This window comes from Erpetoichthys calabaricus, chromosome 12 (genome assembly GCF_900747795.2).
Source record: "Erpetoichthys calabaricus chromosome 12, fErpCal1.3, whole genome shotgun sequence".
NCBI classification, from domain to species: domain Eukaryota; kingdom Metazoa; phylum Chordata; class Cladistia; order Polypteriformes; family Polypteridae; genus Erpetoichthys; species Erpetoichthys calabaricus.
In genome coordinates this window covers 106118406-106143711 of record NC_041405.2, presented here as the reverse complement: position 1 = coordinate 106143711, position 25306 = coordinate 106118406, and the positions used below count along the sequence as shown (strand labels likewise).

General features: G+C 41.1%; 1 pseudogene; it reads right to left on the bottom strand.

The window, feature by feature from the left end:
* Window positions 1-10474: 10474 nt before the first annotated feature.
* On the bottom strand, window positions 10475-22987 carry LOC127529973 (nucleolar RNA helicase 2-like; annotated as a pseudogene).
* Between the last annotated feature and the right edge of the window lie 2319 nt (window positions 22988-25306).

Sequence of the window (25306 nt, the reverse complement as noted above, 5' to 3'; positions counted from 1 at the left end):
GGGCCAAGACGCCGGCTGATGAGTGCCATGGGTCTAAGGGCCGTACTCCCAGAGTCCGTGTCAGTCTCACACTGCTCTAAGGGGCGCAGACGGCACGGGGTCTCTTCCTTTCTCATAGGGAGACTCAGACCGTCAGGGCGCCCCAGAGGAAGAGGAGGACCCGGAGGAGGAGAGCTGGCTCATCCTACAGAAAGGAGCGTGAGCCTGGGAGCTCACGTACTGTGTCGGGCCACCCTCTGCGGGTGCAGAGGGGAGCCCCGAACTTGGCTGAGAAGATGGGGGTGCGAACAGGCCCGTTGGATGTCCCAGTGGTGGAGGCACCAAAGGATCAGAGCGGGTGCCGGAGTTACAAGTGCCAGGGTACCAGGCAGAGAGGGGAGCATTGCCTAGCAAGAGACGCCAAGCGAAGGCATAGAGGCAACATCTCCACCCCTTGGCATAGCTTGTGTTTTACAGGATTGGACCCTGGACAGGAGTGTGTCGGTGCCCCACTGTGGGAGATCTGCCCTCGCGGGACTGGCCACTGCGCCCTCGGGTCTCAGCTGATGGTGGGGTACTGTGGCTGGCGGCTGGGTGTCAGACCCAGCCAGGACCCTGGAAGGGCCGGGAGGTGGACTATACATCTCCTGGGCCATGAGGGGGCAACCGCCCTGGTTAGTTTGGGGACCACGGGAACAGAGCATGGAGACTTAACTCCATTGGAGCCTGTGGCCACCGCCAGGGGGCGCCCTGAGTTTCATAGAGCCCAGGATGTCTGCACTTCCGCCACACCTGGGAGTGCTGCTGGATTAACTTCCAGGGACGCCCGGAATGCCTCCGGGTGCTCATGCGGTACTTCTGCCACACCAGGAAGTGCCGCTGGAAGGACGTCAGGGAGCACCTGGAGCACATCCGGGTGAATATAAAAGGGCCTGCCTTCCTACGGTGGAGGAGCCGGAGTCGGGTGGAAGAAGGCAATGTTCGGGAGTGAGGAGGAAAGGTGGCCCAAGGAAGACCATTGAGAGGCCCTGAATTGAAGGGTGTTTGGTGCTGGAGCACTGTGTGTGTGCGGGACTTGGACTTTGGGGACTTTGTATAACAAATATGTGTGTTTTTTAATACTGCTGGTGTCCGTCTGTTTGTGTCCGGGCTGTCTTCTCACATATAATATAATATAATATAATATAATATAATATAATATAATATAATATAATATAATATAATATAATATAATATAATATAATATAATATTACTGTAAGAGGAAAATAGGCATCCGGGCCGGGAAGAAGGATGGTTTCATACCCGAATGGGAGGCCAGAGCAGAATGATAGACAGATTGGCTGGCAGGACAATAAAATAGCTTTGTGCCCAATCAGTATAAAATAATGGATGGATCAGTGGAAGCCGAGAGTTGGAAGCAGTTCCATCCCCGATACGTCAGGGGGCAGTGTATGCTCATGTGGAAGGCAAGTTGGGACACCTGCAGGGCTACTTGAGAACTGGAATCCAGAAGTGCCACCCTGATAGTGTCCCTGGGTGCCACTAGAGGGCACTGTCTAGGGAGTACTTTCCTACTTTATATATGGCTGGATGTCCTTCCAGGAAGATATGGCATGATACTGGAAGCATTCCTGGGAATGGCTTAAAAGGACCCCACTGCCTCACATCGGGGAGTTAAGGTCGGGGGGCAGCAGGCAACACTCATTTTTGGAAGGGTAATTTTGTGAACATGCATGTGGGTGAATAGATATCTCTTATTTTATCCTAGAAAAATGTTGGCGGTTACAATGTTTAGTAGAACAAAAATACCCTTGCCTGCTCCAGGTCATACTTTTGGCATTGGCTCCATGACACCATTCCTTGAGCTCCAACCTCTCTTGGCAGAGTTGCATTCCACAGCTGTTCTTCACTAACATTTGCTCCTTGTATAGCAAACTGGATCTCCTCTGATCTGACCTGGAGGGATTAAACCAGATGATCAAAATATTCATTTAAACTTCATTTGAAATGCTAATTTCCAGGTACCACAGCTGCCCAATTACAATGTTGAGAATGACGGATGCACCATCTGGCTGCCTCTCAATGCCTGAGGCATCTGTACACATTTTGCAAAACAAAGATTATAACAGTGACACAACTGAAAATGAATTCTTGGTTCATATTTATAAGCTGCTTATAGACTGCTGGGATGGGAAAGAGTGAAATGAAGTGGGGTGTTTTTGCAAAATTTCACCTGCAACACCAGAAAAGCATATATAAAGATTAAAAATAGTTAGAAAATGTTTTGATTATGTAGGTTTGATGACTTGCTTCAAATGCCATTCCTCCAGACGTGCTCCTTTTAGTCATTCACCATTTGGCCATTTATGCCATTAGAGAAGAAGCCTACAAATTACTCCATAACCAAGATTAAAGAATATAATGATACATTCATTTTAAATGTTTTAGATTAGGTAAGAATATACATGTGATTGAGAATATATATATATATTGTGAGAGATGGCCGGCAGTTTATCCCGGCCAGCACCCCCACGCCGCTAGATGGAGTCCTCCCTGCAGCATGGAGGTGCCCCAGATTCCCGCAGGGCATCGTGGGAGATGGAGTTCTACTTCACAGCCCTGCTGGGTGCCATGGATGCCATTGGGTGACGCTGCAGGGAGACACAGGGATTTCTATTTTCCCTGTAGCCTATAGAGTTTTCATCTGACCCGGAAGTGCTATGGAATCACATGGACTGAAGGACAGAAGCACTTCCGGGTCACGACTATATAAAGGATTATGAGAAACCCAGCAGGGAGCCGGAGTTGGGTGGTAGAGTGACGGAGCTGCTGGGAGGAGAGGAGGATTTATTGTATTATTGTATTGATTATTGAGTATTGTGGAGGTGGAGGTGTTAATGTTATTGAAATAATTAAAAATATTACTGGGACTTTTACCTGGTGTTTGGACGTGTTGTCTGTGGGTTTCACGGGGCAACAGCAACCCCTAGTGTCACAATATATATATATATATATATATATACTCACATATAAAGATGCACTTTATGTACCCGTCCCTATTCATCACAGGGTTGCAGAGAGTCACAGAATATGACACAACCCCGGATGCAATCTGTGTGAATAAGTACTAATCCAGTCAATTAAAGAATAACAATAGATTTGATCAGATAACATATTGGAGCCTGCTAATGTTTTCATATTTCCTTAAAAACATAAAAGCGCTTATATAGACATCTGGTTCTATAGAATGTATATACACTTATACACTCACTGAACAAATTCTTAAGAATACGATACTAATATGATGAAAGGGCCTCCTTATACAATCAAAAGAGCCCCAATTCTTCATGGTATGGATTCCACAACATATTGGAAACATTTCTATGAGATCCTGCTCCATGTTGACCTGATTCCATCACACAATTTTTGCAGATTTGTTAGCTACACATTTATTCTGCAAATCTCCCATTCCACCAAGTTGTTTCTGTTGGGTTCAGGCCTGGTCACTGGGGGAGGCCACTGAAGAACACTGAACTCATAGTCACATTCATGAAATCAGTTTAGGGTGACATTAACTTTGTGACATGATGCATTATCATGTTAGAAGTAGACATTTGAGAATGGGCAAATTGTGGCCATGAAAGGATGCACATGGTTATCAACAATACTCAGATTGACCATGGCATTCAAGCAATGATTGATTGGTATTCATTGACCCAAAATGTGCCAAGAAAACATTCTCGATTCCATTATACCACCACCAGCCTAGAGTGTTGACACAAGGCAGGTTGGGTGCATGGATTCGTGCTGCTGATGGCACATTCTGACCCTACCATCTTTGTGCCTCTGTATAAATCAGGATTCATCAGACCAGTTTTGGTGAACCTGTGCCCACAGAATCCTCATCTTTCAGAAGTGAAATCCAACATGGACTACTGCCGTTGTAGCCCATCCACCTCAAGGTTGGATGTGTTTTGCATTCTGTTCTGCTCACCACAGTTGTACAGAGTGGATGTCTGAGTTACTGCAGCCTTTATGTCCGCTTGAACCAGTCTGGCCAGCCTCCTCTGACCTCTCTCATCAATGAGACTTTTCCATCCACAGATATGCTGCTCACATGATGTTTTTTGTTTTTCACATCATTCTGAGTAAACGTTAGTGACTGTTTGTTGTATGTGAAAATCCCAGGAGATCTGCAGTTACAGAAACACCCAAAGCTGGTCTGCCTGGCACCAACATTCATGCCATAGTTGAAATTACTGAGATTGTATTGTGTATTTTGTACATAATCTGCTGTTTGATGTGAATATTAACTGAAGCTCTGCATGATTTAGTGCATTGTGCTGCTGCTACATGATTGGCTGGTTAGATAATTACACAGAAAACAGGTGTACCTAATCATTTCCCCGGGAGTGTATACACAGTGTCTTGAAAAAGCATAAACAAATTATTTTCACATTTTATTTTCTCAAATTCTATACTTAACAATATTTAAAGTAAAAATTTTTCCACTGTATAGTACATCTTGCCAAATTAAAGAAACAAATTAAAAGCCTATCAAAAATCTGCTAAAAAGGAAAACTCATAATTGAGAGATTTATAAAATTATCCATACCCTTTGTAAATATAAGGTCAGCTTTGCTCAGGTGCCATGTATTACCTCACCAGCTGATTCAATTTGTCGATGGCCTCCACCTGTGTAGGAAATGAGTGGATCATCTGTTGTCAATTAATGTATGAGGACAAATGTCCCCTTTCTTGCTGGAATCCAACAGCATGGTAGCCATTTCTACAGAGCAAACCAAAATGAAGACAACCCAGCTTTTAAAACCATATCATTTTAGAGAAGCACAGATCTGGGGAAGGGCTACAAGACCATTGTGCATTGAACATATCTCAGTGTTCAGTGTACTCCATCATATGGTAAGGGAAAAAAAACCTGAAACTACCGCCATACTGCCAAGGTCAGGCCGCCCCTCTAACAAGAAGGGCACATTTCAGAGAGGCTGCTGTGATGCCAGTTGTAACTGTGACTGAGTGTCAGAGCTAAATGACTACAATTAAAGAGGATGTTCTTGGCTAATCTCTAAGGCATGGCACAAAAAGAGCCTTTATGGAAGACTGGCAAGGAAGAAGCTCTGACTAAAATAAAACAAAAACATGTCCTTGTCTATAAAGAACTTGTAAAACGTCACTTGGAAGACACTACCTCAAAGTACTCAGCTTCCACTTCTGATTCCGAAGAGGATAAAGGACACTGTAGCATTGAATCTTCTGGGACTTTACATCTTTTGAGGGTAATATTGAATTACTTTATCACATTTAAATGAGTGGGACAGTCATTTGGTGTTGGACCCCCCCTAGAAGTTTATTTTCTCCAGTTGGAGTCTTTGTTGTCCTCTCCTCTCTTGCTATTTGACTTTAGCACATGCTCTTGAATTGGACATGAAATTGTTGCCACTTTTACCTTTAGAAGCTTATAAACTAGGAATTCTTTCATTTTTCTTTCGCTACTTTTAAGCACTTGTATAAAAATGTGTTACGTAAAAGAAATGTTTCTGTTGTTAATCCCTACAAACTAGGACCTTGACTAAAGGAAGATTAGTGTTTTCCCAAAAGAAAGTTGAGCTTGTTTTTCTTGTAGACTTTGAAACTTTCAGACTGAACCCTTTTTATTTCCATTGATTATTGACTTTCCCTGACGTGTGTTTAGCTATTAAACATTCCACTTGTGGGCGGCATGGTGGCGCAGTGGTAGCGCTGCTGCCTCGCAGTTAGGAGACCTGGGTTCGCTTCCCGGGTCCTCCCTCCGTGGAGTTTGCATGTTCTCCCCGTGTCTACGTGGGTTTCCTCCCACAGTCCAAAGACATGCTGGTTAGGTGGACTGGCGTTTCTAAATTGGCCCTAGTGTATGCTTGGTGTGTGGGTGTGGGTGTGTTTGTGTGTGTCCTGCGGTGGGTTGGCACCCTGCCCAGGATTGTTTCCTGCCTTGTGCCCTGTGTTGGCTGGGATTGGCTCCAGCAGACCCCCGTGACCCTGTGTTCGGATTCAGTGGGTTAGAAAATGGATGGATGGGCATTCCACTTGTTTTTGAATGGCAAAATTATTGAAGACGTGCATCGACTGAAGAAGAACCACTATATAGTCCCCCAAACTATTTCACTAGTTTTTTTTCCAGATTCTCTCAGCTTGTAATGTAAAGAATTGCTTCTTTGCTTCGGTCTTAAATGCCCTTCCCCTTCATTTATGCCTAATTTAGTGTGATTCGCTACTTAACTGAAAGAATGCTGCCAGATGAATTTCAGAATTTTGGAGAACTTGATTAGTGCCTCCACACGGCCTTGTCTGCTCGAAACCAGAATTAGTGAATAATGACAGTGTTTGATAAATGTGAACTTCTAAATCCTTTTCAGAGGTTACCACTAATTTATCAGTATGACCCATCTTGCATTCATAATTAATGTTCCTCTTGCCTATGTATAGTGGCTTTAGAATAGATTACTTTAAATATATGTACGGACAATGTCATTCTCTAAAGTGAAAACCATTCCAATACAACTTGATAGGGATGTGATGTAACAGGGTACATTTCTGAGAGAACACAGTAATAGGCAGAACCTCACTTTAGAAGTCTGAAATGGTTCCTCATTCATCTCTTCAAGAGATATTGTCATTCCTCAAAGGACACAAATATGTAAATCCTCCATCCTTCCCTGCCCAAAGTCTAACCATAAAATCCTTATCTGGTACAATAATAGTAGCCTGATGTCTTGAAAGATAGTAGGGTGTGGTAAAGTGAGGTCCATGGCTGATTGGCATCTTTCTAAATAAATAATAGCTGCACCAGCGTCCTGGTAGGAGGGGGAGTGGTACCGTGGCGAGAGCAGTTCCCAGGCGCAATGCGGGAGCAGACGGCCCTACACTAAGTGCACAGGTGCAGGATCGGCCATGATCCTATGTGGTGCCAGGAGCTGTGCCATGTCTCCATTTTAAAAGGGGAAGCACGAGTGTGAGAGAGGAAAGGATTGAAAAAGAAAAGACGGAGGTTTAAAGGAGAAAGAAAGAAGGCAGAAGGAGCCAGTGTGGGGGTAAGTGAGCTGAAGAGAGCAGGCTCAAGGGAGAGAAAGCAGGCAGCTGGGAAGTGAACCCCAAAGAGGAGTGTGTGGCCGACACTCAGGGGGGCAGTTTGGAATCTGCAATGAAGAACAGGAGAGACCGGGAGTTTAGATGGCTCGCCGTGGAAGATTGGGAAGGCAGCAGGGGTCGAGGAGGCTTGGCACCCTGCCCTTTGGGGACCCAAGCCGAGGTCTGGAGAGGGGAGCCTTTCTATAGCTATGGGACGGCACGGACCCAGACCTGAGGAAAGTCAGCTGTGTCTGCTATTAGGGCAACTCCTCTGCTGCAAGGCCCATATGGGATAAGAAGAGGAGCCGCCAGTAAGAAAGAAAGCACCGGGCTTTTTAGTAAAAGACAGTTTCCTGCCGGTTGATTTTAACCTTGTTTTTAATGGATTTATTTATTGTAATTTTTAACCTCCACAGGTACACCTTATTATGGATTATTTATTTATTATGGATATGGGAGCACTGCACTTTTGAACACTTTTGGATTGTTTTTATAAAAGCACTGAACACTGTTGCACCTTCCCCTTGCTTCATATGGTGTCCTCATTTGTACAGCACATCCCGGTCATGATTATCGACGAAGATGATAAGAGGGAGCAAGGAGCCAACCCACACTGTCACATAGGGGCTGGAGAGAGAGAAGAATATGTTCTGAGCATCTGTTGATTGGAGAGAAGCCATACTGTTGACCTAGGTAGGGAGTTGCTTAAAATGTTATCTTTGTTATATGTTTGGTCACTTTTTGTACAATAACCCATCCTTTGAAATAATGTGAATTGGTTATACCTTTGTTCTACTTGTCTGCAGATTATTTCACCTCTTAAAAAGATGAATGAAGTGGATGGATTGAGTCTTAGAAATATATACACCATCAGTCTCATATATCCTGATGAAACTTCTGCTTGAATAAAAGTGTTTGTCACTTCAGGCAGTTCTTGTAGACTTGTTTCTAGCATGCTGACCCAAACTAGCTGTTTCACAAAGACCAAAATATTAAATTGCTAATGGTTGTGGGTTTAAATCATCTCTGAGAAGCGACTAACTGTTAGCAAAGCTAGTGTAGGTAGGGAATAAAAAGAGAGAAGTTTACACTAAAGAGCGTAGCTAAACAATTTAGAAAAAACAGTTATGAAATTGATATGAAACATCAGTATATGGGATGTAATATCAATTGCATCCTTGATTGATTTGTGTCTTGTTCACCGTAATGCAATTGACGGAATATTTATTTCTTTGTATAAATGAAAAAAAGTAATAAAAAAAAAGTTTGAAACTTAAAACAGTTATACAAGACTCAGTTGATGTGACCATTAAGGGTGTTTTGTAGAAAATGTTGCAAAGTTCTTTTGTAATCAGATACCAAGTGCTTTTATATGTGAGCCACCAGTGTGCACATTATTAAAAGATTCTATTTTTATGCCTCTTTGTTTTCAAGTATCATTCTCAATCATCTAGAATTCAGCACTCCAGCTGATACTCGGCACAATGAACATGACAAGGTTCACAGATTTAAAGCGAAAGCCTGCTACAGATATTTTAGCTCCTGAAAGATTAAAAAATATCAGAAATGTTGTGCTGAAAAGGTCTGCACAAATCTGAGTATAAATGGAGAAAAAGCAAACTTATCATAAAGTGTGAAATTCTTAGGACCGATAAAACAAATTCAGTACTTTAATCTAACCCAAAGACAATGAAACTTGAGCACATTTATAAATAACAATACAAGAAATGCAAGAATTCTGTTTCCAACCATGATGCAATTTTATGAGAGCCATTCATGTTTAATAAAATTTTTGCTATTTGTGCATAATTATCAGAGTTATAAGCAGAGTTTATTAGTAGGTTTGACAAAATGTTCTTTGCAGAAAATATTCTTTTGTTCTCCGCTGACCTTATTTTTCTGAATATTTCCATGGAAATTCGTTGTTCCGCTGACTTAGGCAAAGATTTTTTCCTACTTCACCATGAAGCGTTGTGAGAACAACGTTACATTTTAGAGCTGTAGCAGTCATGCGTAGAAGTTTCTTACACACCTACTGTAAGACTGTTCCCAGCGCTGGAGCAGCTTGCCGCAAAAGCAAATCCAAAAAGATTGTGGTCGTGTTATAAGCGCCTGCTGCCAATGGGTGTTGCAAGGAATATTGTAAATAAAGGGAACACTATTACTTGGCCATTAACCTGGCCATAACCCTGCTTGATTGCTGTGTTTGTGTTTAGGAGAGTGGTAAATACATTAAATAATGTATTAAATAATTGTGCAGGTCCTGTTTCAAGCTGAATAAAGCTGGTTTTGCTAAAGTACTGAGACTCAGCTTCGCGTTATAGGGTGCAAGACAGGGACTCACATGTCACAATATATAACACTGAAACCCTGCACAGCAGCACCGCATGGCTAATTATGCAGCAATCCCTCAAAACCAGCATTAAAAGAGCCCACCCACCTCCTTCCCCTCATCAGAAAACATAGGACATGTGGTGAAATAATATAAACAAAAGATGTATTACTATTTACCAGGCGTTTCTTTATTCGTAATGGAATAAGAAAGTGCAAAGCATCTGCACAGGTGGAGGAGGAGGAGGAGAAGGTTGGGAGCATGCACTGATTACCCACCAAATGACAAACCACCCTGATTGGGACCCGAGTGCGCACAGATACATGTTAAACAAAAAATTATATTCATGCTGGGACTGGACCCCTGGACTTTAAACAATGGAACAAGCCAGTCCGATGACTCTGCTCAGGCATTGCTAATGTGTGCCAAAAGATTGCCACTATCAGAGTGCAATTGTCTATACTTTAATCACTTATTGGATCACTTGGTTTGTTGTATTTTATTTGTGGTATTCATTCTGCCTGCCTCTTCTGTTGTTTGAGGCATGGTGATGTTGTGGTTAGTAATGTTGCCTCTCAGCTCAGATCACATATAATCAGTCCAGTATAGTTGTCAGACTTTTCCCTAACTCCTAGGGACACTTAAAAGATCATTGCACCATTATAATCTGGTCAAGACTAGCCCAGGTCATCCTCCCCCATTGACTTCAATGCATTTCGAGGAGTTTGGCAAAGTTTGCAAACAATTCTGTGTTTTTGCTCAACTCAAGGCAAAGTGAATTTATCTTATTTTATTTTATTTTTTAAACATCTTTAATGAGGTTTCTCATTCCAGTGAATGGGCCTATACATTAAAATGCAATTGCATCACAATGCAATTGTCATAGTTTCTTCCGATACTTTATATTTTACAAAATGAAGATTTAAGAGACTATGGTAAAAGCTGACTATACTTATATTGGAAGGATGCTAAAGATGAAAAACAAAGTTTCCAAAGGCTAGAGTAGGTTACCTCAGTAGGTAAAAGCTCTGCCAAAGCTTCTCTTCTGTTGTCCTTTGTTATTAAACCGGTCATTTCTCTTTCCACCACCATGGAAAGATTTCCTGCCAAAACCACATTAATTTCTATCTCCACTATGCTTCACTTCTTCTAGTTCAGGAAGCTCAGTTGCAACACACAGCTGCAAACGCTTCGAGTCTTTCCAAGATTCCTGCATGGTCTTTGCACTGGCAGTTAGAACATCAAAGCAAACTCCAGTCTTGCCCTTTAAGAACTTTATTCCACAAATCACTGAATCAACGACTTCACCCAACTGTTCCCTAAGGCCCATCTAAGCATACCTAAGGCTGTGCATTTTGAACACAGCAGAGTCATTGTGACAACGCCCACATCTGAACTAACCAAAGAATCCAGAAATGTGTGGAAGAGCAGCTGCTGAGGCTTCAACAGCCCCTCTCTCCTCTATCAATTTGTCGGGTGATTGAAAATAACCAAATACAGAGGAGGATAGAGCATCCAGAAATCTGACTGCATGGAAGCTTTGATGATATCATTTTCAGTTGGGACACCCACTCGTTTGAATGATATTCCAGCTCTTGTCTCTACAATTCACAGCTGGTCTTCCTTCCTGCACTGGCAAAAGCAGATACATCTTCCAGTGTGTCCTCCTCTGCCTGTGCGACCACATGGGTGAATGAATAACTCAGCATCCTTGGGTGGTGAGCACTGAATGACTAAATCGACCTCTGGAATGTCTAGCTGATGAGCCAACACACTTGTAGCAACAAGTTCCTCAAAAGAACGATTTCTGAACCCCTTTAGTGGAACTTCTCTCTGTTTCTGTGGAACCTCTTCATGCAAAGACTGAGCATCCTGATTAACTGAGGAGTTGATGGCCAATTCATTTGCTTCCTTCTTTGTCTCATAGAAGATGGTACTAGAGTGTTGTACCGTGCTAGCCATTATGGATGTGGTGAGAAGTTAAGCAAAATGACACCTTTCATTGGCTAGAATGATTACATTATGCAAGCTTTCGAGGCAACTTTGAAATTTTTTGCCACTGGAATAGCCAGCTCTCATGTTGGGATGAGAACCAAAACCTTTAGGGGCTTCCAACTTTTTCTTTCCAAGGCATCAGACTAGAGTTTTTCAATCAGAGGAATAGCGAAGTAAAAGGTTTTCCCAGTTCCAGTGCAAACTTGAGGGTTCACATCATTTCCATTATACACATAGGTAAAAGATTTGGACTGAAAATCAAACAAATATGAAACACCTCTGGCTTTCAAAAGATTTACAGTTTCTTGAGAAATCCTAAAAACACCCTCTTTTTGTTCTGGAGTTTCTTCCTTGTCTTCTACGTCACAGTAACCTTTGGGGCTTGATTCTTTACTGGAATGAGAAATTAACTTCATTTTTGATGTTCCATAACTAATAGGATCACCAAACCACTTTACTGGACCTGATATCTCCACTGATAGCTTCAGGGTCTTGCTGTTCTTTTTGGGTTTTGATGGCTCACACTCTTCATCAGGAACTTGTTTATTCAATTTCTTTTCCTTCCTTAGACTTTCCTTCCTTTTTTAGTTTCTTCTGTCAGTTCTGCTCTGAGCTGTTAGCTTCCAAAGTTTCTTCAATTTCCAGGTTGTCACTGTCAAAGTAGATCATTCTTGGCATTTTACCCGAAGAGAGCAACCTAATGGCAGACATGAGACCCTTCCGTCTCTGGCACAAAACAGGCGAAGTGAATTTAACAGAGTTTGCTTATCACTAGTTATAAGCTCCTCCTTTTTCTTGGTGTCCTGCTCTGGCACCATGTGCCACTGCATCATTGTCAAAGTTTTCCAGTCGTCTATTAGAACTTGTCAGGACAATATTTTATTATGGCATCATCAGACCATCTTGTTTTAATAAAATAATGACTTGGATATTGTCTTATATTACAGAATCCCTGGTAGGGCTTGGTGGCCATTTAGCCTTAGTCAACACATCTTAAAATTTCTGAACATTGTGATCCTTAGCAGTCCATTATCTCTGAGATTCTTTTTCTGCTGTTTATTTACTGTATCTCTCCTCTATTGCTATTTGGCCATACCAAGTGCAACATCATAAATTAAAGACAATAATATAGAATACATAGATAATAGCTTTAATAAGTTTTAAGTTACTCTGTTCACTTTATTTAATTTTGGATGATGTGGTTTTTGATTATTATTCATCCATTTGTGCATTTTCTTAACTAGGGCAGCTCAGGCACACAGCGGGAACAGCACCTGGACATGGTGCTGGTCCATCGCGGTCTTATTTTTAAATATTTATGCACTTTGTGACCTGAGGTTAGACTACTGTTCCTCTTTTGTGTCAAAAACAAAGTGGCTAATGGAAGTTGGCATCTGGAAGACCATGTGGCTTTAGAAAGTTCTGCTCCAATACCCCTTTGATGGTGAGATACAAAAAAAGTATGAGTCTCACCTGAAAAGTTTCCCAGGACTGCAGAGAATGGAAGAAAAAGATTTGGGGGCAACCGGCTAATTGCATAAACCCAAAAATATCTGTTAAACCAATGATAATGGTGTTATTATTTATATATAATATCAGTGGAACCATTTGTACTAGTATCTATTTGTATTTTTATTATTATTATTTTAAGGGAAATTATATAGTAATTTATGTAAAGTACTTTGCAGTCAATGCATGAAATGTTCTATATAAAGAAAATACAGTATATTATCATGTGGCAGGCAAGCGGGGACCTTGCCCCCATCAGATGCCTGGAGAAGGGAATGATGGGGAGAGGGGCTATATCTTCCCCGGGATGCAAGAAGGCAGCCCACCTGTATTGCATTGGGGCCACAGACTTGGAGATTGGAAGCTCAACCCTGTTGGGGACCGCGGCCACCACCTGGGGCGCCTAGATGATCCCGGAACCCTGGACTGCAGCACTTCTGCCACACCAGGAAGTGCTGCCGGAAAGTCATCAGGGTGCACCTGGAGCACATGTGGGTGGAACATAAAAGGGGCCGTCTCACTCCATTCGGGGAGCCAGAGTCGGGAGGTGGAGGACAAAGCTTGCGGGAGAGGAGTGGAGGCGGCAGGAGAAGATATAGAAAAGACAGAGAAGAAAGTAAAGAGAGAGAAAAGGACTCAGCATTATTGTGGTGCTTTGTGCACTGTGTGTGCTGTAAATGAAGCAGGAAAATAAACAGTGTGTATTTTGGGACATTGTTGGTCTGCGTGTCTGTCTGTGTCGAGGCTGATTCTCCACAATCAGTAATTTGAACAAAATACTGAACAAGCAAAAATACTTATTTTTGCTTAAACTGAGGTATCTGAATGTGTATTGGGTATAATTTGCTTTCAGTGCAGTTAAAGTCAAAAATATTGTAGAACAAAGGTCAGCAAGAGGACAGACAAGTCCCACAGTGTTCACTCAGTGTCAGCATACGTTTGATATGACAGCAGCAGATGACAGAGTGCTTTAAGGTGCTCAGCAGACAGCCATACTCACATCAAAGTGAGTAGCCAAGAAAGCTTAAAATGAAAAATAAAAAGTTAAGACTGGAAAAAAAGTAAAGAAACGATGCAGAAGAAATGAGTGACACCCATTCTGGGAAATACTGAAAAGAATGCAATACATTGTTGGTATTAGTGCTTTCAAGAAAAAAGCAATAGGCCTCTCAACGTGTGTTTTAATTGATACAAGCTGCAGGAATGGACGTAGTTTCTGTGGGGTATTTTGGGAATGTACAGAAATTAAATAATTCAGGGTTTAAAGTCATATGGACTTATGAGGAAAAAAAAGATCCCCTTGCCAACAGCAATTTCCGTATATCGCTGTTCATGAAAAGAGCTTTGTGTGTGGTGGTCATGTGCTTTTATTCAGTAATCTGTAGATATGTGATAAGAAAGAAAGAAAGAAAGAAAGAAAGAAAGAAAGAAAGAAAGAAAGAAAGAAAGAAAGAAAGAAAGAAAGAAAGAAAGAAAGAAAGAAAGAAAGAAAGAAAGAAAAACTAGATAAAAGCACTTTGTACTACAACAAATGTATCAAACAGAAACAACACAGAGTGCTAACGAACAAGTACTCCAATGCCTAATTAATTGTTGCCGGCTAAAAGTCATCTTGTAAAATTTATAATCCGGGAGGATTATATTTTCATTTGTGAAAGAGGAAAAGAGAGAATTGTGTGTGCGGCTCAAAAAACATAATTTATTAAGAGAGAAACTAAGAAAAAAATGCAATGGAATCAAAACAAATTATCCCAGAAAACTCTTCTGGTATTGAAGAAGTTATAAAAATGTTTAAAGATATACGAATTACTGACATTTGGAAAAATCTTTGTAAATGCGTAAGAAATCACAAGTGTAGAACTTTGATTCTTCAGAACCTTTAAGGAACAATGAAAAATCTTTGTTATACATGTTAAATTATTCTATCCATCCATCCATCCATCCATCCATCCATCCATCCATTCATCCAGGGCCACTCCAGTCCCAGCAAACATAGAGGGCAAGGCAGGAACAATCCCTAGATGGAGCAGCAGCTTATTGCTACCATTGTGCCACTGTGCCCCCACATGTTTAATTATTAACAGTATACATTATTTAAATGAAGTTATCAATTTATCTGTAAATGGAATATACATACTTTACTGCATTTCATCATAAAAATTATATCAAGTATTCTTCCTAGTATTCCAACAGCACACAGCACCAAGAGGGATAGCTCTTGAAAATCTAATCAACTTAGAAGCCAGTCATCATCACCTGTAAATACGCGCTTTCTTTTATTGAATTGAATTGAATTCCTTATTGTCATTGCATTATACAGTAAGATTCAATATGCTCCATAAACTTAGTTTCCTTTAAAATGTTAAATAATAATAATATGATAAAAACAGTGAAAAATATACAAAATTAAAGCATAAGTACAATATACATGTACAGATGCAAATGGTTCATAAAGTGGCTCAGATTGTGCAATATTACAACTGTAATGCAAGTTTACAGTGAGGTAATTGTAATTCTAAGTACAAACAGTTCTACTGGGAGCACTTGAATTAAAAGCTCTTGGGATGAAGCTGTTTCTGAGTCTCAAGGTTCATGCAGGAAAGGCTCTGAGTCGATTGCTGGATGGGAGAAGTTCAAATAGACTGTGCACATGGCTGAGATGCACGCAAATGCTGGTGGCCTTCCTTAAGGCTGCAGTGTGTGTTATAAATGTCTTCCAGGGCTGGAAGCTGTATCCCAATATTCATCCGTGCTTCTGACACAACCCACTGCAGAGTTTTCCAATCAGCTGCTGTGCAGCTGTGATTCCAAACTCAGATACAATGGGTTAAAATATTCTCAGTGGTGCACTATGAGTAACAACGCTAAAGCAGCTGTGGTATTTGGAACAGTTTGGTCATTCCATGCACCATTATATTATAACAGAGTGATTATAATCAAGTGCCTTAAATTTGTAAATGATAATTAGGTAATTTCAGTGTATTTGATAAAGCCTGTGTCATAGATACGAATGTTAAAAAGAAAGATCACAGAAAGTGTGGCGCTGCTTTGATGCTGGGTGCCATCAGTTTGTAAAACCAAGCAGAAACGTGTGTATGTATGGTGTGAGGCTGCTGTGAATGTGAATGTGCGTGGCTTTACGCCAAGGTTAGTTTTTAAACATCTTAAAATGAGTGTGGAAACTGGCATATGCAATGTTTTTATGAGTATGCACTGTTTGCATGAGGTCTCATAACTTTAGATAATTTACAAAATCCATTCATAAAATGTCTTCTCAGTATAAACATAGAGTTTGTGAGATTTCCCTACATACAGTATTCCTAGTTGTCAATACTTTATATGTGGTTATGTTTAAGGTCACTAGAGATTGAGAATGAATTTTTACCATTGCATACAGCACTTTGAAGATGGTAGGACATCTTAAATAAAGAGGCATAGTTGATTTGATTTCATCCAACATTCATTGCCAACTGGCAGTGGTGTGTGGTGTGTGGTGTGTGACAATGCCAGGCCACACACTGTGAAAGCTAATTGTGAAAGGTTGTGGCACTTTGCCTTCCAGCTCACAGCCCACAGGCTGGACCTCACACCAAGTGACGTCCTTTGCTTTGGTCCTATAAAAAAGAACTTGGATGATAAGTGATTTGCAACAAGTGGTGATGTTGAGAAAATCCTGACTGCAGCACCTTGACAATGATTTCTTCTGAGTGGTGATGGATGTGTTAGTGTCATGGAAAAGCAAGAGCTTGGACAACCTTGGAGATAATCCAGAAAAATACCGGTATAAATTGTCTTGGTCTGTGTTTTGTTTATAATAGTAAAAGCTGTCAAATAAATGTATCAGCATAAAAAATGGTGATATGTCACTTTTATAAAAACCTTCACACTGTATATGATGACTGTATTCTGATGAGAAAAAATCAGATTTTCACATCATACCACTCTTTGATGCTGATTGGTATTTTGATTGCATTCAGCTTTGGTGCTTTTAATGCACAGTCTTGAATTGAAATGCAATACACTTGGAGCAGCTGCTAAGCGGGATACAGTACAAAATGTTTGTTTGCTCTTAGTCATGACAAGCAATTTATTGACATGAATTAAAATGTAATATGCTCCTGTATAGTATTTTGAACTGACACAAAAATGGTGTGCTGTAGTGAAAAGCAATTGATAATTTGATTAAAATATTTTTAATTATGATGCAATATAACTGTGCTAAAATTAAATGGTGGACAAACTGATGGCCTGGACAATGGACCTGGACAAACTGGTGAGGAAAGCAGGCTCTATTGTAGGCATGGAGCTGGACAGTTTGACATCTGTGGCGGAGCGACGGGTGCTCAGCAGGCTCCTATCAATTATGGAGAATCCACTGCATCCACTAAACAGTGTCATCTCTAGACAGAAGAGCAGCTTCAGCGACAGACTGCTGCCACTGTCCTGCTCCACTGACAGACTGAGGAGATCGTTCCTCCCCCAAACTACGCGACTCTTCAATTCCACCCCTTTGGTAAACGTTAACATTATTCAAAGTTATTGTCTGTTTTTACCTGCATTTTTATTACTCTTTAATTTAATATTGTTTTTTGTATCAGTATGCTGCTGCTGGAGTATGTGAATTTCCCCTTGGGATTAATAAAGTATCTATCTATCTATCTATCTATCTATCTATCTATCTATCTATCTATCTATCTATCTATCTATCTATCTATCTATCTATCTATCTATCTATCTATCTATCTATCTATCTATTGTGGAATATGGCCGGCCGTTCATCCCGGCCAATACCCCCAAGCCGCCAGGTGGAGCCCTGCCTGCAACATAGAGGTGCCCTGAGTTCCAGCAGGGCATCATGGACAATGGAGTTTTTCATCACAGCCCTGCTGGATACCATGGGAACCTCCAGGGGACGCTGCAGGAAGGCCCAGAGACTTTTGTTTCACCTATAACCCGGAAGTGCGTATTAGTCACGGCGACAGAGTGAATGATTCACTTCCGGGTTGAAGAAAAGGAGTTTTTATCTGACCCGGAAGTGTTAACAATCACATGGACAGAGAGAAACACTTCCGGGTCAAGGACTATAAAAGGACTATGGGAAATCCCAGACGTCGAGCTGAGCTGGGTGGAAGGGTGGCAACGCGTCTGGGAGTGGAGGATTGATTAGTGATTGATTATTCTTTATTTATATGAGTATTGTGGAGTGTAGGGTGCTTTGTGCACTGTTTATTGATAAAATAAAGTCATATTGGACTTTTATCTGGTGTCTGGCGTCTCGAACAAGGGTTCAAGGGAGCGATAGCGCCCGCTATCTGTTACACTATCTATCTATCTATCTATCTATCTATCTATCTATCTATCTATCTATCTATCTATCTATCTATCTATCTATCTATCTATCTATCTATCTATCCAGGTGCATATGCATTACATCCATCCATCCATTATCCAACCCGCTATATCCTAACTACAGAGTCACGGGGGTCTGCTGGAGCCAATCCAAGCCAACACAGGGTACAAGGCAGGAACCAACCCTGGGCAGGGTGCCAACCCACCGCAGGACACACACAAACACACCCACACACCAAGCACACACTAGGGCCAATTTAGAATCGCCAATCCACCTAACCAGCATGTCTTTGGACTGTGGGAGGAAACCGGAGCGCCCGGAGGAAACCCACACAGACACAGGGAGAACCCGGGTCCCCAGGTCTCCCAACTGCGAGGCAGCAGCGCTACCCACTGCGCCACTGTGCCGCCCATATATGCATTACATTTCAACATTTAATTTGTTGGATTGCATTTATTTTGAATAGCATAATCTTCCATATTTTAGTGCCTTACTTTGTTTGTTAAGTTTATTAGGGCCATCACCATTTTGTGATTAGTCTTTACGTTCATAACCATGTTATTCTTAATGACAGCATTTGTTGCTCATCACTGAACATCTTATGTCATCATGTTATTGCTATTAAAGATGGTGGTTTGCAACAGTGAGTGTCCATGCTTTGGATTTTCAAAATATTGGTTGTGTAACTAAGGAAACATTTTCAATCCATTACGACTTATTACGTTTACTTTTGACCAAATATGTTTCGATTTTGTGTAATTCCTCTGTTCAGATTATTTTTTACAAGGGTTTTTCTCCCAACATCATTATACAACACATTTTTACCCTCAAAGCCCCATTCACTAAGGTCTTTATCTGTGCTGAAGCAATATATGATTACAGTATGACATTACAGTATTACATAATGCAAAAATATACACCAAATCCTTCATGAGTACTTTCTGTCCAGAGTTGTCAATCTGCTTACAGTTTCTGCATGGCTTTCCTCCCACATCCCAAAAATGTGCATATTGTGCCATATTAGCAACCCTAGACAGGCCGAGTTTGAGTAAGTGTAAGTGTGAGTGATGAACTTGTCTCATGTCCAAAGTTGTTTTTCTGCCTAGGGCCAGCCATAGGCTAAGGCTGAGTAGGCACTGGCCTAGAGGCACCATGATTTGGGGGTGCCAAGACAAATCCAATTTTTATTAATCTTAGGATTTTTTTAGGACTTCTCAGTGTCTGTTATGGGGCCTTCTAAGGTTGAGGAATACACATCAAACATTTGTTTTGTCCTAACCTTGTTCCTGATTAAGGTGTAATTTTTTAACATATTATCACGGCACCATTTTGAATATTGCTAGACGGTGCCACCTTGGTGATTTTTGTGTCAATTATTGCTGAGACAACCTCCCAGAAGTTCCTGGGAGCGCACTTGCATGATATTATTCGTGCGACCCTATAAAGGGTCATATGCTCTGTTTTGATTGCCACGTTTGGATAAATCTAAAGACTTAATGTGCACTTTTTGGTAATTTCATTCTTGATGGTATAATGTACTTTCTGGTTTACAATTCTGATTCTGGTCTCACATTTCTGGCTTGTCCAAAGATTGGTTTGTCTCATTGGTTTTGACCCAGTTACGTACTCCATGTTTTTCTCGTTTTATCTTCTGGTCCTGAAGTAAAAATCATTCCGCAGAACTCTATTGAATGTAATTTTAGCACATTGCATGTAACTAATAAAGGACAACACAAATATGAGCACCAGAACCACCTTAATAAAAGAACAAATGTCGGTGTGCATGTCTGCATATTTATGTGTCCCTCTGAGTGTTATGCCTCCGTTATAAGCCATTTGGTATAAAATTTTTAAAAGTGTCATGGTATTAGAATGCATGGGGGATTCTTTGTTATTTTTCAAGTATATTTAATTGTTTGAGTAAGTAGATTTGCTCTTTCTTTGATTAAGCACTTAGTTAATTAATTTTACTTGTTTGTAATTGTATTTAATTAATTGGGTATTTTTCATGTGTTTTGAAATTGTATCTAATTGGGTGGGAACTGGATTGAAGTGGGTGCAGTTAACAAAGAAAAAGGGGGACTCTTTGAAGTAGAGAGGGGAAAGAAAGGAAAGGAAAAAAAAAGAATTGGAAAAAAGAAACGGTTTCAAAATGTCGTAGAAGAGGTAGCAGTGGCTACAAGGGAGCCAGCAAAGCAAACTGGATTTTCAGAGGGTTGTTACCAAGTGCTATGTGAGCTGAAACTGGTGTGATTTTCCTTGTCGGAGCAAAAAGCTGCTGAGCTAAAAGTTAAGTATTATTAAAATCCTGGTGGCCGAGTCACAGATAGTGGTAAATCATCACCTCATTCGATCAAGTACTGGCGGCTCTGATTCAACTGTTTAGACGCATCCTTCCTTTTATATCACAATTTTATCCTTGAGAAGAGGACGATCTTCAAGTGGACGACAGGAACATCAGGTCTTCAGGAATCTCTGGTGGCTGTAGGATTAGGCTAAAGACTACAGGGGTGATTGACTGTTTTGGGGACTACAAAGTTTTAAAAAATAAAAGAATTAGACAAAAGGGAAATTTTACTTAATGCTTTTTAATTATTTTAATGTTTTAAATAAATCATCTTGTAAAGGGTTTGATCGGTTTGCTGTAGTGTTATTGCTTGTGCCTGGGTGCCAGATTTCGAACCAAACGGGGAATAATAGGGTGAACAGAATTTATCTTCCTGCAGGGGTCCTAGTGCCTATAACCTAAACTAGGCGGCGTAGTCAGGATTTCCCTATTAGGTGACAAAACCAGTGCTAATATTTGTGATATACCACCTGTTGAAATGAAAAATGCAATGAATTTAATTAATACATTCCAATGGATGGTGCACTGCAAATGTTAATGCCAAATACATCCATCCATTTTCCAACCCGCTGAATCCGAACACAGGGTCACGGGGGTCTGCTGGAGCTAATCCCAGCCAACACAGGGCACAAGGCAGGAACCAATCCCGGGCAGGGTGCCAACCTACCGCAGGACACACACAAGCACACATTAGGGCCAATTTAGAATCGCTAATCCACCTAACCTGCATGTCTTTGGACTGTGGGAGGAAACCAGAGCGCCCGGAGGAAACCCACACAGACACGAGGAGAACATGCAAACTCCACGCAGGGAGGACCCGGGAAGTGAACCTGGGTCTCCTAACTGCGAGGCAGCAGTGCTACCACTGCACCACCATGCCACCCATGTCAAATAAATCCAACAAAAAATGGTTGGACGGAAATCAGCTTATCTATCCTAATAAAAGGGCCAGTGTCTGTGTATGTATCTGTGTGTCCAATCAGTTGCTAGGGTTAGGAAGACAAATTAAAAAAAATAGGCAAAACATGTAGAAGAAGAGTAAAAAAAAAAAAAAACTCAAACATGATAATAAAAATAACCAATAAGGGTCTAAAAATAAGAAAAATGGTCTTGCTGGCCTATGCTGTTGTCCAGCATGGTAGCGGCTTTCTTGTGAATGAGGTAATGTTAATAGCTGATATGAATGAGGTAATGTTAATAGCTAATATGAATGAGGTAATGTTAATAGCTAATATGAATGAGGTAATGTTAATAGCTGATAACTTCACGTGGTGAACAATGGAAGAATTAAAATAGCGACCACTGTTATATTTTCCCAGCATATCACTTTAATTATAAGAGTGATCAGGTTGACCAGCAATGCCAAGAAGAAGTGACAAAAATGAGCAGCTCTATTCGATGAGTAAAATGTCACTGTGAGAGAAAGAGATCGTGTAGACGTTATTGTTCTAGACCAAATAGACTAACCCATGTATTACATTGATTACTTAGATGTCAACAGCTAGTGTAAATATGAATGTACCTTGATCTCCAAGGGGAGCACTCTCTGATTTCACAGTTTCATATACAAACGTGAACATGCTCTAATCTACAAGGGGGTAACCAACATAGTCTAAGGGTGTCACATACTATTGAGCCAGGACTGTTTGTTCCTGCCTCACGCTGCCAGGTAAGGTTCCAGCTACCATGAATCCAAAATGAATTAATTAAGGCTTGATAACAGATAAAATAATTCAAGTATAAAGGAGAAAAAGGGGCTGCCTAAAATTAACAAGAGATAAAATCTAGGCCATGACAAACTTCTCTGTGAGATGAGAAGCAAAATGACACCTTTTATTGGCTAACTAGAAAGATTACAATATGTAAGCTTTCGCGGCAGCTCATGCCCCATCTTGCCCGAAGAAGGGGCCTGAGTTGCCTTGAAAGCTGGCATATTGTAATCTTTCTAGTTAGCCAATAAAAAGTGTCATTTTGCTTGACTTCTCATAAACTTCACATGGAAGGCTAATGATCATCATACTGCCTACAACTTAAAACACACCAGCAACAACAAGCAAAGAAGACAAGGAAAGGAAAAACAATGAGGCACTTCACACAATGTGTATGTTTTCAACTTACCGAACAATGGAAGTCTGGGGTGGCACTCACAAATACCTGGCAGAGTGAGTGCCACCCATTGGGAATGGCTAGGAGGCACAGCAAGTAAACAAGGATCTGTTGATATCTCCCAAAGTGACCAATGACATTTACTATCTTCTCAAAAGTGAAGGCACTTTCATCTTGGCTTTGCAGAGGGCAGTCTTCTTCTTGGGGAGAAGCAGACACAACAGACAGTTCTTCAGCCTCCATCATGGAAGTTCTCAATGCTTGGCTGTTCATAGGATTCCCATTTAAAAATGAACATAGGCAGACATATGGTCCTTACTAGAGACACAACCGCTAGTTTGCCATCTCTCACTCCTTTGGGGGCTGCCTCTCAAATGCAGCTGTACAGTAACTTTCATGTCTGATGTGGCAAACTGACTCAAGTGCAGCTTCAGCTCTACGCTTTGCTAACTTTCTCAGCTCTCAGGAAAAAAATAGGCTTTGTTTTTCACTAAGCGGCTTTTGTAAGTCATTAAGTCTTTAACAAAAAAAAAAAAGAGTTCCAAGAATGTTTACATGAATACATCTGAATTCATTTTATCTTGTACACTAAGTGATTACTTAGTGATCTGTGGGGAATATTTAAAGTTAGCTATGACTTACGAAGTATCACAGCAGAAAGGAGTTACCGTTTAATGTTACCCCGAGCTGAACTATTGCCTAACTCAGGGCAAGAAAGGAATGCAGGCAAAGACTTGCTATTGGATGGGCTCCAGCTAAATATGTTTTACTGGCTCAGCACTTTGTGCCTGTTCTCCTAACACACATTCCTTACCCTATTCTATAAAAATTACTTTGTGCAACTCCTCCGTGCAAAAGCGCATCCAGCCATGCAATGTTGGGAGCTGACAGCTGCAGACTGATTTATCACTGGATTGGAAAGATGATAAGCATGGAGCAGCTTTGTCATCCCTTAGGTATTCAGATCTGACCCGGTTGTCTGTGTGGCAAAGTGGCTTGCACAGACTTTGGGTCTCTCCTTTACTTTTTTCTGCAGCTATGCTGCTTGTGAATTTCCCATTGGGATTAATAAAGTATCTATCTATCTATCTATCTATCTATCTATCTATCTATCTATCTATCTATCTATCTATCTATCTATCTATCTATCTATCTATCTATCTATCTATCTATCTATCTATCTATCTATCTATCTATCTATCTATCTATCTATCTATCTATCTATCTATCTAATGGGCTACTGTGTACAGCTAATGTTTAGATTTGAAATGTCTTAAGCATGTTAGCAATAACAGAATAAAGAAACACTATTATATATTACTAGCCAACCCACGGCGTAGCATACACCGCATAATTATTTATTGATGGGTGAACATTTCCTGAACGACACAGTTGTCCAGATGGAGTGGGATTGAGGATACGACTGTGAGTGAATGAAAAGATGAAACTCTGGAGAGAGCAACATACAATTGTCCGTGACTGAAAACTGGGTTTGTCAGATACAGGCATATCGTTTTGAAAGTTTGTCCCTGTGCCTTATTAATTGTCATTGCAAAGGCCAATCTAACAGGAAATTGTCTGCGTGTAAAAGTAAAAGGCAAATTTGAATCTGATGGGGTCAGGGATATCCGGGGAATAAGGACAGTTTGTGAGGTAGGAGCTGCGATAGTTTTACATTCCAGTACATTGCGGTGAATGCTGGTAACAGTCCGTCTAGTGCCATCACAGAGACTTCTTGCTGGCATGAGGTTTCTGAGAAGCATGACGACTGAACCTATTTTAATTTTGAGTTTATGCGGAGGCATGCCAGTGGGAGTAAGACTGTTAAGAAATTCTTTGGGGAATGAAACTTGATCTGCGGGATCGTCTGTGACGATGGAGGCAACACTGGTGAAAATTACTTCGTCGGTAGGGATAAGTTTCAGTACTTGTTCATTACGGTGTAGCGAGTCTTCGTTGGTGACGCTTAATATAGCTCTGTACTGAGTTGTTCCGAAGTCACAGTTGAGACACACTTTTTTAATGAGTTTTAAGCACAGGGAAAAAAATGAATATTTGAAACATCCACAATGTAATAAACCACCAAGAAAAGTAACATTGCAACAATGCATGCTATGAACCGATCACTGTAAACAGAAGTGAAAACAAAATCAAGCGCAGTGCATTCTTTAACTGCCTTCTCTGCCTTATGCGTCCAGCCCGCTCTCTCTCGCGCGCCTGTGTGTGTGTGTCTGTCTCTCGCGCGCCTGTGTGTGTGTGTCTGTCTCTCTCGTGCACCTGTGTGTGTCTCTCTCTCGCGCGCCTGTGTGTGTGTGTCTCTCTTGCGCACCTGTATGTGTGTGTCTCTCTTGCGCGCCTGTGTGTGTGTGTCTCTTTCTAGCGCGCCTGTGTGTGTGTGTCTCTCTCGCGCGCCTGTATGTGTGTGTCTCACTCTCACGCGCCTGTGTGTGTGTCTCTCTCTCTCGCGTGCCTGTGTGTGTGTGTCTCTCTCACATGCCTGTGTGTGTGTGTCTCTCTTGCGCACCTATATGTGTGTGTGTCTCTCTCTCGCGCGCCTGAGTG